Raw genomic sequence first — 13,449 nt, forward strand, 5'->3', positions numbered from 1 at the left:
TGGTGACATGGGACATGGAGCATTGTGATGACCAGCGGATGGAGCATTTTGATTGAAAGACCGTGGAGAATTGTGTTGAGAAGACCACAGATAATTGTGATGACGAACGTCATAGAACTCTGTAATGACATGGGGCATGGAGCATTGAGAGGACAGGTGTCATGGAGCATTGTGATGACATGGGTCATGGAGCATTCTGATGCCAAGGGTCATGGAGTATTCTAATGACAAGCTTGTGGAGTATTGTGATGACAATGGCATGGAGCATTGTGATGACAAGGGCATGGAGCATTGTGATGATAAGGGCCATTGAGAATTTGATGACAATGTCGTGAAGCATTGTGATCCCAAGCGCATGGAACTTGCTATAAGAAGTGTCACGGAGCTCTGCGCTGACAATGTCATGGACTACTGTGAAGACAGGTGTCAGGGAGCATTGTGATGACAAAGGTAATGGAGCATAGTGATGACAAGGGCTTGGAGGATTGTGATGACACTAGTCATGGAGTAATGTGATTAAAAGGGCATGGACCATTGTGATGACAAGGGCCATTGAAAATTTTAATGACAACGTCGTGAAGCCTTGTGATGACAAAGCACAGGGAGCTTGCTATGACAGGGATCATGGAGCATTAGGATGACAAGGGCATGGAAAATTGTGATGACAAGAGCCTGTATCATTGTGATGAGAAGTGTCATGGAGCATTGTGATAACAAGGTCGTGGAGAATTGTGATGACTAGGGACATGGAACATTGTGATGACCAGCGGATGGAGAATTTTGATTGCAAGACCGTGGAGCATTGTGAAGAGAAGACCACGGATAATCGTGATGAGGAGCCGCATGGAGCACTGTAATGACAAGGGGCATGGAGCATTATGATGACAGGGGTCATGGAACATTGTGATGCCAAGTGTTATGGAGGATTGTGATGACAAATGTAATGGAGAATTGTGATGACAAGGGCTTGGAACATTGTGAGGACAAAGGTCATGGAGCATTGTGTTGACAATGTCATGGAGCATTGTGATGATAAGGGCATGGAGCATTGTGATGCAAAAGGCATGGAGATATTTTTTGACAGAGTTCAAGGAGCCCTCTGACAAGTGTCAGGGAGCATTGTGATGACAAGTGTATTGAGCATTGCGATGAATATGTTCATGCAGCTTTGTGATGACAAGGTCATGGAATATTGTGATGACAGTGGCATGGAGCATTTTGTTGAGAATGCCCTGGAGCATTCTGATGACATGTGTCATGGAGCATTGTGATGACATATGTCCAGTCCATTGTGAAGACAATAGCATGGAGCATTGTGATGCCAAGTGTCATGGAGGATTAAATGACAAAGGTAATGGAGCATTGTGATGACAAGGGCATGGACTATTGTGATGACAGGCATCATGGAGTGTTATGATGACAAGGGTCATGGAATATTGAGATGACAATGGCATGGAGTGTTGTGTTGAGAATGACCTGGAGCATTCTGATGGCATACATCATGGAGCATTGTGATGACATATGTCTGCTCTATTGTGATGAAAATGGCATGGAGCATTGTGATGCCAAGTGTCATGGAGGATTATGCTGACAAATGTAATGGAGCATTGTGATGACAATGGCTTGGAGCATTGAGATGACAAGGGTCATCGTGCATTGTGATGACAATGGCATGGAGCATTGTGATAATAAGGACATGGAGCATTGTGATGAAACAGGCATGGAGCTATTTTTTGACAGAGTTCAAGGAGCCTTCTGACAAGTGTCAGGGAATATTGTGATGACGAGTGTATTCAGCATTGTGATGATAATGTTCATGCAGCATTGTGATGACAACGGCATGGAATACTGTGATGACAATGGCATGGAGCATTGTGTTGAGGATGCCTTGGAGCATTCTGATGACATGTGTCATGGAGAATTGTGATGACATATATCCGTTCCATTGTGAAGAAAATGGCATGGAGCATTGTTACGCCAAGTGTCATGGAGGATTATGATGACAAAGGTAATGGAGCATTGTGATGGCAATGGTCATGGAGCGTTGAGATGACAAGGGTCTTGGAATATTGTGATGACAATGGCATTGAGCATTGTGTTGAGAATGCCCTGGAGCATACCGATAACATGCGTCATGGAGCATTGTGATGAAATATGTCCAGTCCCTTGTGATGATAATGGCAAGGAGCATTGTGATGCCAAGTGTCAAGAAGGATCATGATGACAAAGGTAATGGAGCACTGTGATGACAACGGCTTTGAGCATTGTGATGACAAGCCCATAGGGCATTGTCATGACAGGGGCATGGAGCATTGGCCTGACAAGTTTCATGTATTATTTTGATGACAGTGGGCATGGTGCATTGTGATGACAAGGACATGGAGCACACTTATGACAAGGTCATCGAGTATTGTGTATAGAGGTGTCAGGGAGCATCGTGATGACATATATCAAGGTCCATTGTGATGACAATAGCATGGATCATTGTGTTGCCAAGTGTCATGGAGGATTGTGATGACAAAAGTAATGGAGCATTGTGATGCCCAGGGCTTGGAGCATTGTGATGACAAGGGCAAGGAGCATTGTGATGACAGTGTCATGGAGCATTGGTCTGACAAGTTTCATGGATTATTGTGATGACAGTGGGCATGGTGCATTGTGATGGCAAGGGCATTGAGCATTATGTTGACAAGGTCATGGACTATAGTGAAGACAGTTATCAGGGCGCATTTTGAGGACATATGTCATGGTCCATTGTGATGACAATGGCATGGAGCATTGTGATGCCAAGTGTAAAGGAGGATTGTGATGCCAAAGGTAAAGGAGCATTATGATGACAAGGGCTTGGAGCATTGTGATGAGGAGACCATGGATAATTGTGATGACCTGCGTCATGGAGCTCTGTAATGACAAGGGGCATGGAGCATCGTGAGGACAGGTATTATGGAGCATTGTGATGATAGGTGTCATTGCGCATTTTGATGACATGTGTCATGGAGCATACTGATGAGAAGCTTGTGGAGTATTGTGATGACAAGCACATGGAGCATTGTGATGACAAGGTCATGGAGTTTTGTGAAGACAGTTGTCAGGGACCATTGTGATGACATATATCATGGTCCATTGTGATGACAATGGCATGGAAAACGGTGGTGCCAAGTGTCATGGAGGATTGTGATGACAAAGGTAAAGCAGCATAGTGATGACAAGGGATTGGAGCATTGTGATGACAAGGGTCATGGAGCATTGTGATGACAATGGGATGGAGCATTTTGATGATAAGTGAATGGAGAATTGTGATGGAAAATGCATGGAGTTATTTTATGACAGATTTCAAGGAGCCTTCTGAAAAGTGTCAGGGAGAATTGGGTTAACAAGCGTTTTGAGCATTGTGATGACACATGTCATAGAGCGTTGAGATGACAAGGGCATGGAATATATTGATCACAGGCATCATGGAGCGTTGTGCTGACAAGGGTAATGGAGCACTGTGATGACAATTGCATGGAGCATTGTGATGACAAGGGAGGAAAGCAATGTGATCCCAAGTTTCATGGAGGATTGTGGTCACAATGGGAATGGAGTATTGTGATGACAAGCGCATGGAGCATTGTGATGAAAAGGTCATGGAGCATTTTGCTCACAAAGGCATGGAGCATTGGGATGCCAAGTGTCATGGAGCACTGTGATGACAAGCGTCATGGAGCATTGTGATTACAGTGGTCATGGAGCATTGGGATGGCAAGGGCCTGGATTATCATGATGGCAAGGGTCATGGAGCATTTTGATGACAGGCGTCATGGAGCATTGTGATGACACGTGTCATGGAGCATTGTGATAAGAAGATCACGGAGCACTGGGCTGAAAATGTTCATGGAGTATTGTGATGACAGGGTCATGGAGCATTCTTATGATAAGAGAATGGAGCCTTGAGATGACAAGTTCTTAGTGCATTTTAATGAAAAGACCATGGAGCCTTGTGATGACAAGTCTCATGGAGCATTCTGAGGAAAAGTGTCATGGAGCATTGTGATTACAGGGGTCATGGAGCAATTTGATGAAAACGGCATGGATCATAGTGACGAAAAAGGCATAGAGCCTTATCAGGAATGGGTTCAAGGAGCATAGTGAGGAGAAGGGTCGGGGGGCCAAATGATGACAAGTATATTGAACATTGCGGTGACAAAGTTCATGGAGCATTGTGATGAGAAAGTCATGGAGAATTGGACTGAAAATGTTCATGGAGTATTGTGATGACAGGGTCATGGAGCATTGTTATGACAAGTGAACGGAGCCTTGTGATGACAAGTTCCTGGAGCACTGTGATGAGAAGACCTTGGAGCCTTGTGATGACAAGTCTCATGGAGCATTCTGAAGAAAAGGGTCATGGAGCATTGTGATTAGAGGGGTCATGGAGCAATTTGATGAAAACGGCATGGATCACTGTGAAGAAAAAGACATAGAGCCTTATCAGGAACGGGTTCTAGGAGCATAGTGTCGAGAAGTATCGGGGAGCATTGTGATGACATGTATATTGAACATTGTGGTGACAAAGTTCATGGAGCATTGTGATGAGAAGAACATGGATAATTGTTATGACGAGTGTCATGGGGCTTTGTGATGACAAGCGTTATGAAACATTGTGATCACAAGGGTTTGGAGCATTTTGATAACAGAGGTCATGGAGCATTTTGATTTCATTGTGAGGACAATAGCATGAAGCATTATGATGAAGGGCATGGTGCATTGTGATGACAGGGTTCATGGAGCATTGAGATGAAAAGTTTCATGGAGCATTTTGATGACAGGGGTTGTGGAACAGTGTGATGTCAGGGGTCATGGAGCATTTTGATGATAAGGTCATGTAGCATTGTGATGACAGGGCTCATGGAACATTGTGATGACAGGAGTTGAGGGAGTATAGTAAGGACTAGTGATGGAACACTCTGATATCAGTGGTGAGAGAGCATTTTGTTGAGAAGTGCATGGAGCACTGTGGTGACAAAAGTCACAGAGTTTTGTGAGGACGAGGGCATGGACAATTGTGATGACAAATGTCATGAAGCATTGTGATGAATGGAGTCACGGAGAATTTTCATAAATGTGGTTATGGAGCATGGTGATAAAATGTGCATGGAACATTGAGTTGACAAGGGCGTGGAGCAGAGTTATGACAAGGTCATGGAGTTTTTTGAAGAGAGTTGTCAGGGAACGTTGTGATTACATATGTCATGGTCCATTGTGATTACAATGGCATGGAGTATTGTGATGCCAAGTTTCAAGGAGGATTATGATGACAATGGCATGGAGTATTGTGATGATAAGTACATGGAGCATTGTGATGAAAAGGGCATGGAGCTTTTTCATGAAAGAGTTCAAGGAGACTTCTGACAAGTGTCAGGGAGCATTGTGATGACAAGTGTATTGAGCATTGGGATGACAATTGTCATGGAGCATTGTGATAACAAGGGCGTGGAATATTGTGATCGCAATGGCATGGAGCACTTTGTTGAGAAACCCCTGGTGCATTCTGATATCATGTGTCATGGAATATTGTGATGACATATATCCGGTCTATTGTAATGACAATGGCATGGAGCATTGTGATGCCAATTGTCATGGAGGATTATGATGACAAAGGTAAAGGAGCATTGTGATGAAAAGGTTTGGAACATTGTGATGAATAGGGCATAGAGCATTGTGATGACAGGGGCATGGAGCATTGGCCTGACAAATTTCATGGATTATTGTGATGACAGTGCGTATGGCAAATTGTGATGACAAGGGCATGGAGCACAGTGATGAAAAGGTCATGGAGTATTGTGTAGACATGTGTCAGGGAGCATCGTGATGCCATATATCATGGTCCATTGTGATGACAATGACTTGGAGCATTGTGATGCCAAGGGTCATGGAGGATCGTTATGACAAATGTAATGGAGCATTGTGATGAAAAGGGCTTGGAGCATTTTGATGAAAAGAGTAATGGAGGAATGTGATTACAAGGGCATGGAGTATTGTGATGAAATGGGCCATTGTAAATTTTAATGACATCATCGTGAATCATTGTGATGACAAAGCGCATGGAGCTTGCTATAACAGGGATCTTTGAACTTTAGGATGAAAAGGGCATGGAAAATTGTGCTGACAAGAGCCTGTATCATTGTGATGAGAAGTATCATGGAGCATTGTGATAACAAGGACGTGGAGAATTGTGGTAACATGGGACATGGAGCACTGTGATGACCAGCAGATGGAGCATTTTGATTGAAAGACCGTGGAGAATTGTGAAGAGAAGACAACGGATAATTGTGATGACGAACGTCATGGAACTCTGTAATGACAAGGGGCATGGAGCATTGTGAGGACAGGTGTCATGGAGCATTGTGATGACAGGGGTCATGGAGCATTCTGATGCCAAGGGTCATGGAGCTTTCTGATGACAAGCTTGTGGAGTATTGTGATGAAAATGGCATGGAGCATTGTGATGACAAGGGCATGGAGCATTGTGATGATAAGGGCCATTGAGAATTTGATGACAATGTCGTGAAGCATTGTGATCCCAAGCGCATGAAGCTTGCTATGAGAAGTGTCATGGAGCTCTGCGATGACAATATCATGGTCTATTGTGAAGACAGATATCAGGGAGTATTGTGATGACAAAGGTAATGGAGCATTGTGATGACAATGGCTTGGAGGATTGTGATGACACTAGTCATGGAGTAATGTGATTAAAAGGGCATGGACCATTGTGATGACAAGGGCCATTGAAAATTTTAATGACAACGTCGTGAAGCCTTGTGATGACAAAGCACAGGGAGCTTGCTATGACAGGGATCATGGAACATTAGGATGACAAGGGCATGGAAAATTGTGATGACAAAAGCCTGTATCATAGTGATGAGAAGTGTCATGGAGCATTGTGATAACAAGGTCGTGGAGAATTGTGATGACAAGGGACATGGAGCATTGTGATGAACAACGGATGGAACATTTTGATTGCAAGACCGTGGAGCATTGTGAAGACAAGACCACGGATATTTTGGATGACGAGCGTCATGGAGCTCTGTAATGACAAGGGGCATGGAACATTGTGATGCCAAGTGTCATGGAGGATTGTAATGACAAATGTAATGGAGCATTTTGAGGACAAGTGCTTGGAGCATTGTGATGACAAGGGTCATGGAGCATTGTGATGACAATGGCATGGAGCATTGTGATGATAAGGGCATGGAGCATTGTGATGAAAAAGGCATGGAGATATTTTTTCACACAGCTCAAGGAGCCTTCTGACAAGTGTCAGGGAGCATTGTGATGACAAGTGTATTAAGCATTGAGATGAAAATGTTCATGAAGCTTTGTGATGACAAGGGCATGGAATATTGTGATGACAATGGCAGGGAGCATTGTGTTGAGAATGCCCTGGAGCATTCTGATGTCATGTGTCACGGAGCATTGTGATGACATATGTGCAGTCCATTGTGAAGACTATAGCATGGAGCATTGTGATGCCAAGTGTCATGGAAGATTATGATGACAAAGGGAATTTAGCATTGTGATGACAATGGTCAGGGAGCATTGTGATGACAAGGGCATGGACTATTGTGATGACAGGCATCATGCAGCGTTATAATGACAACGGTCATGGAATATTGTGATGACAATGGCATGGAGTATTGTGTTGAGAATGACCTGGAACATTCTGATGGCATACGTCATGGAGCATTGTGATGACCTATGTCTGGTCCATTGTGATGACAATGGCATGGAGCATTGTAATGCCAATTGTCATGGAGGATTATGATGACAAAGGTAATGGAGCATTGTGATGACAATGGCTTGCAACATTGTGATGACATGGGTCATGGAGCATTGTGATGACAATGGCATGGAGCATTGTGATAATAAGGACATGGAGCATTGTGATGAAAAAGGCATGGAGCTATTTTTTGACAGAGTTCAATGAGCCTTCTGACAAGTGTCAGGGAACATTTTGATGACAAGTGTATTGAGCATTGTGATGATAATGTTCATGCAGCATTGTGATGACAATGGCATGGAATATTGTGATGGAAATGGCATTGAGCATTGTGTTGAGAATGCCCTGGAGCATTTCGATGACATGCGTCATGGAGCATTGTGATGACATATGTCCAGTCCCTTGTGATGACAATGGCATGGAGCATTGTGATGCAAAGTGTCAACGAGGATTATGATGACAAAGGTAATGGAGCAGCATGATGACAACGGCTTGGTACATTGTGATGACAATGGCATGGGGTATTGTGATGCCAAGAGTCAGGGAGGATTGTGATGACAATGGCATGGAGCATTGTGATGATACGGACATGGAGCATTGTGATGAAAAAGGCATGGAACTTTTTCATGAGATAGTTCAAGGAGACTTCTGACAAGTGTAAGGGAGCATTGGGATGACAAGTGTATTGAGCATTGTGATGACAATGGTCATGGAGCATTGTGATGACAAGGGCATGGAATATTGTGATCACTATGGCATGGAGCATTTTGTTGAGAATCCCCTGGCGCATTCTGATATCATGTGTCATGGAGCATTGTGATGATATATATCCGGTCCATTGTAATGACAATGGCATGGAGCATTGTGATGCCAATTGTCATGGAGGATTATGATGACAAAGGTAATGGAGCATTGTAATGACAAGGGTTTGGAACATTGTGATGAAAAGGGCATAGAGCATTGTGATGACAGTGGCATGGAGCACTGGCCTGACAAGTTTCATGGATTATTGTGATGACATTGTGCATGGCAAATTGTGATGACAAGGGCAAAGAGCACTGTGATGAAAAGGTCATGGAGCATTGTGTAGACAGGTGTCAGGGAGCATCGTGATGACATATATCATGGTCCTTTGTGATGACAATGGCATGGATCATTGTGATGACAAGGGTCATGGAGGATAGTGATGACAAAGGTAATGGAGCATTGTGATGACAAGGGCTTGGAGCATTGTGATGACAAGAGTAATGGAGGAACGTGATTACAAGGGCATGGAGCATTGTGATGAAAAGGGCCATTGTAAAATTTAATGACAATATCGTGAATCATTTTGATGACAAAGCCCATGGAGCTTGCTATGACAGGGATCTTTGAACATTAGGATGAAAGGGGCATGGAAAATTGTGCTGACAAGAGCCTGTATCATTGTGATGAGAAGTGTCATGGAGCATTGTGATAACAAGGACGTGGAGAATTGTGATGACAGGGGTCATGGAGCATTCTGATGCCAAGGGTCATGGAGCATTCTGATGACAAGCTTGTGGAGTATTCTGATGACAAAGGCATGGAGCATTGTGATGAAAAGGGCATGGAGCATTGTGTTGATAAGGGCCATTGAGAATTTGAGGACAATGTCGTGAAGCATTGTGATCCGAAGCACACGGAGCTAGCTATAAGAAGTGTCACGGAGCTCTGCGATGACAATGTCTTGGACTATTGTGAAGACAGGTGTCAGGGATCATTGTGATGACAAAGATAATGGAGTATTTTGATGACAAGGGCTTGGAGGATTGTGATGACACTAGTCATGGAGTAATGTGATTAAAACGGCATGGAACATTGTGATGACAAGGGCCATTGAAAATTTTAATGACAACGTCGTGAAGCCTTGTGATGACAAAGCACAGGGAGCTTGTTATGACAGGGATCATGGAGCATTAGGATGACAAGGGTATGGAAAATTTTGATGACAAGAGCCTGTATCATTGTGATGAGAAATGTCATTGAGCATTGTGATAAGAAGGTCGTGGAGAATTGTGATGACAAGGGACATGGAACATTGTGATGACCAGCGGATGGAGCATTTTGATTGCAAGACCGTGGAGCATTGTGAAGAGAAGACCACGGAAAATAGTGAAGACGAGCGTAATGGAGCACTGTAATGATAAGGGGCATGGAGCATTGTGATGACAGGGTTCATGGAACATTGTGATGCCAAGTGTCATGGAGGATTGTGATGACAAATGTAACGGAGAATTGGGATGAAAAGGGCTTGGAGCATTGTGATGACAAGTGTCATGGAGCATTGTGATGACAATGGCATGGAGTTTGTGATGATAAGGGCATGGAGCATTGTGATGAAAAAGGCATGGAGGTATTTTTTGACAGAATTCAAGGAGCCTTCTGACAAGTGTCAGGGAGCATTGTGATGGCAAGTGTATTGAGCATTGCGATGAAAATGTTCATGCAGCTTTGTGATGACAAGGGCATGGAATATTGTGATGACAATGGCATGGAGTAATCTGTTTGAATGACCTGGAGCATTCTGATGACATGTGTCATGGAGCATTGTGATGACATATATCCGTTCCATTGTGAAGAAAATGGCATGGAGCATTGTTATGCCAAGTGTCATGGAGGATTATGATGACTAAGGTAATGGAGCATTGTGATGGCAATGGTCATGGAGCTTCGTGATGAAAAGCGTCTTGAAATATTGTGATGACAATGGCATTGTGCATTGTGTTGAGAATGCCCTGGAGCATTCCGATGACATGTGTCATGGAGCATTGTGATGACATATGTCCAGTCCCTTGTGATGACAATGGCATGGAGCATTGTGATGCCAAGTGTCAAGGAGGATTATGATGACAAAGGTAATGGAGTAGTGTGATGACAACGGCTGGAGCATTGTGATGACAAGGGCATAGAGCATTGTGATGACAGGGGCATGGAGCATTGGCCTGACAAGTTTCATGTATTATTTTGATGACAGTGGGCATGGTGCATTATGATGACAAGGACATGGAGCACACTTATGACAAGGTCACGGATTATTGGGTAGAGAGGTGTCAGGGAGCATCGTGATGACATATATCAAGGTCCATTGTGATGACAATAGCATGGAATATTGTGTTGCCAAGTGTCATGGAGGATTGTAATGACCAAAGTAATGGAGCATTGTGATGCCCAGGGCTTGGAGCATTGTGATGACAAGGGCAAGGAGCATTGTGATGACAGTGTCATGGACCATTGGGCTGACAAGTTTCATGGATTATTGTGATGACAGTGGGCATGGTGCATTGTGATGGCAAGGGCATTGAGCATTATGTTGACAAGGTCATGGACTATAGTGAAGACAGTTATCAGGGCGCATTTTGAGAACATTTGTCATGGTCCATTGTGATGACAATGGCATGGAGCATTGAGATGCCAAGTGTAATGGAGGATTGTGATGCCAAAGGTAAAGGAGCATTATGATGACAAGGGCTTGGAGCATTGTGATGACAAATGTCATGGAGCAATGTGAAGACAACGACATGGAGTATTGTTGTGAGAAGACCATGGATAATTGTGATGACCTGCGTCATGGGGCTCTGTAATGACAAGGGGCATGGAGCATCGTGAGGACAGGTGTTATGGAGCATTGTGATGATAGGAGTCATGGCGCATTTTGATGACATGTGTCATGGAGCATTCTGATGAAAACTTGTGGAATATTGTGATGACAAGCACATGGAGCATTCGGTTGACAAGGTCATGGAGTTTTGTGAAGACAGTTGTCAGGGACCATTGAGATGACATATATCATGCCACATTGTGATGACATTGTCATGGAACCTGGAGGTGCCAAGTGTCATGGAGGATTGTGATGACAAAGGTAAAGCAGCATTGTTATGACAAGGGATTGGAGCATTGTGATGACAAGGGTTTGGAACATTGTGATGAAAAGGGCATAGAGCATCGTGATGACAGTGGCATGGAGCATTGGCCTGACAAGTTTCATGGATTATTGTGATGACAGTGTGCATGGCAAATTATGATGACAAGTGCATGGAGCACTGTGATGAAAAGGTCATGGAGTATTGTGTAGACAGGTGTCAGGGAGCATCGTGATGACATATATCAGTGTACTTTGTGATGGCAATGGCATGGAGCATTGTGATGCCAAGTGTCATGGAGTATAGTGATGACAAAGGTAATGAAGCATTGTGATGACAAGAGCTTGGAGCATTGTGATGACAAGAGTAATGAAGGAATGTGATTACAAGGGCATGGAGCTTTGTGATGAAACGTGCCATTGTAAATTTTAATGACTACATCGTGAATCATTGTGATGGCAAAGCGCATTGAGCTTGCTATGACAGGGATGTTTGAACATTAGGATGAAAAGGGCATGGAAAATAGTGCTGACAAGAGCCTGTATCATTGTGATGAGAAGTGTCATGGAGCATTGTGATAACAAGGACTTGGAGAATTGTGGTGGCATGGGACATGGAGCATTGTGATGACCAGCGGAAGGAGCATTTTGATTGCAAGACCGTGGAACATTGTCATGAGAAGGCCACGGATAATTGTGATGACGAGCGTCATGGAGCTCTGTAATGACAAGGGGCATGGAGCATTGTGATGACAGGGATCATGGAGCATGGTGATGACAAGTGTCTTGGAGCATTCTGATGACAAGTTTGTGGAGTATTGTGATGACAAAGGCATGGAGCATTGTGATGACACGGTTATGGAGTTTTGTGAAGACAGTTGTCAGGTAGCTTTGTGATGACAATGTCAAGGTCCATTGTGAGGACAATGGAATTGAACATTGTGATGTCAAGTGTCAGGTAAGATTGTGATGACAAATGTAATGGAGCATTGTGCTGCCAAGGGCTTGTAGCATTGTGATGACCAGGGTCATGGAGCATTGTGATGAAAATGTTCATGCAGCTTTGTGATGACAAGGGCATGGAATATTGTGATGACAGTGGCATGGAGCATTGTGTGGAGAATGCCCTGAAGCATTCTGATGACATGTGTCATGGAGCATTGTGATGACATATGTCCAGTCCATTGTGAAGACAATAGCATGCAGCATTGTGATGCCAAGTGTCATAGAGGATTAAGATGACAAAGGTAATGGAACATTGTGATGACTAGGGCATGGACTATTGTGATGACAGGCATCATGGAGCGTTATGATGACAAGGGTCATGGAATATTGTGATGACAATGTCATGGAGTGTTATGTTGAGAATGACCTGGAGCATTCTGAGTGCATACGTATTGAGCATTGTGATGACATATGTCTGGTCTATTGTGATGACAATGGCAGGGAGCATTGTGATGCCAAGTGTCATGGAGGATTATGATGAGAAAGGTAATGGAGCATTTTGATGACAATGGCTTGGAGCATTGTGATGACAAGGGTCATCGAGCATTGTGATGACAATGGCATGGAGCATTGCGATAATTAGGACTTGGAGCATTGTGATGAAACAGGCATGGAGCTATTTTTTGACAGAGTTCAAGGAGACTTCTGACAAGTGTCAGGGAATATTGTTATGACGAGTGTATTGAGCATTGCGATGATAATGTTCATTCAGCATTGTGATTACAAGGGCATGGAATATTGTGATGACAATGGCATGGAGCATTGTGTTGAGAATGCCCTGGAGCATTCTGATGACATGTGTCAT

This window comes from Mesoplodon bidens (assembly GCF_964165515.1).
Source record: "Mesoplodon bidens genome assembly, chromosome: Y".
In the NCBI taxonomy this organism is placed as follows: Eukaryota; Metazoa; Chordata; class Mammalia; order Artiodactyla; family Ziphiidae; genus Mesoplodon; species Mesoplodon bidens.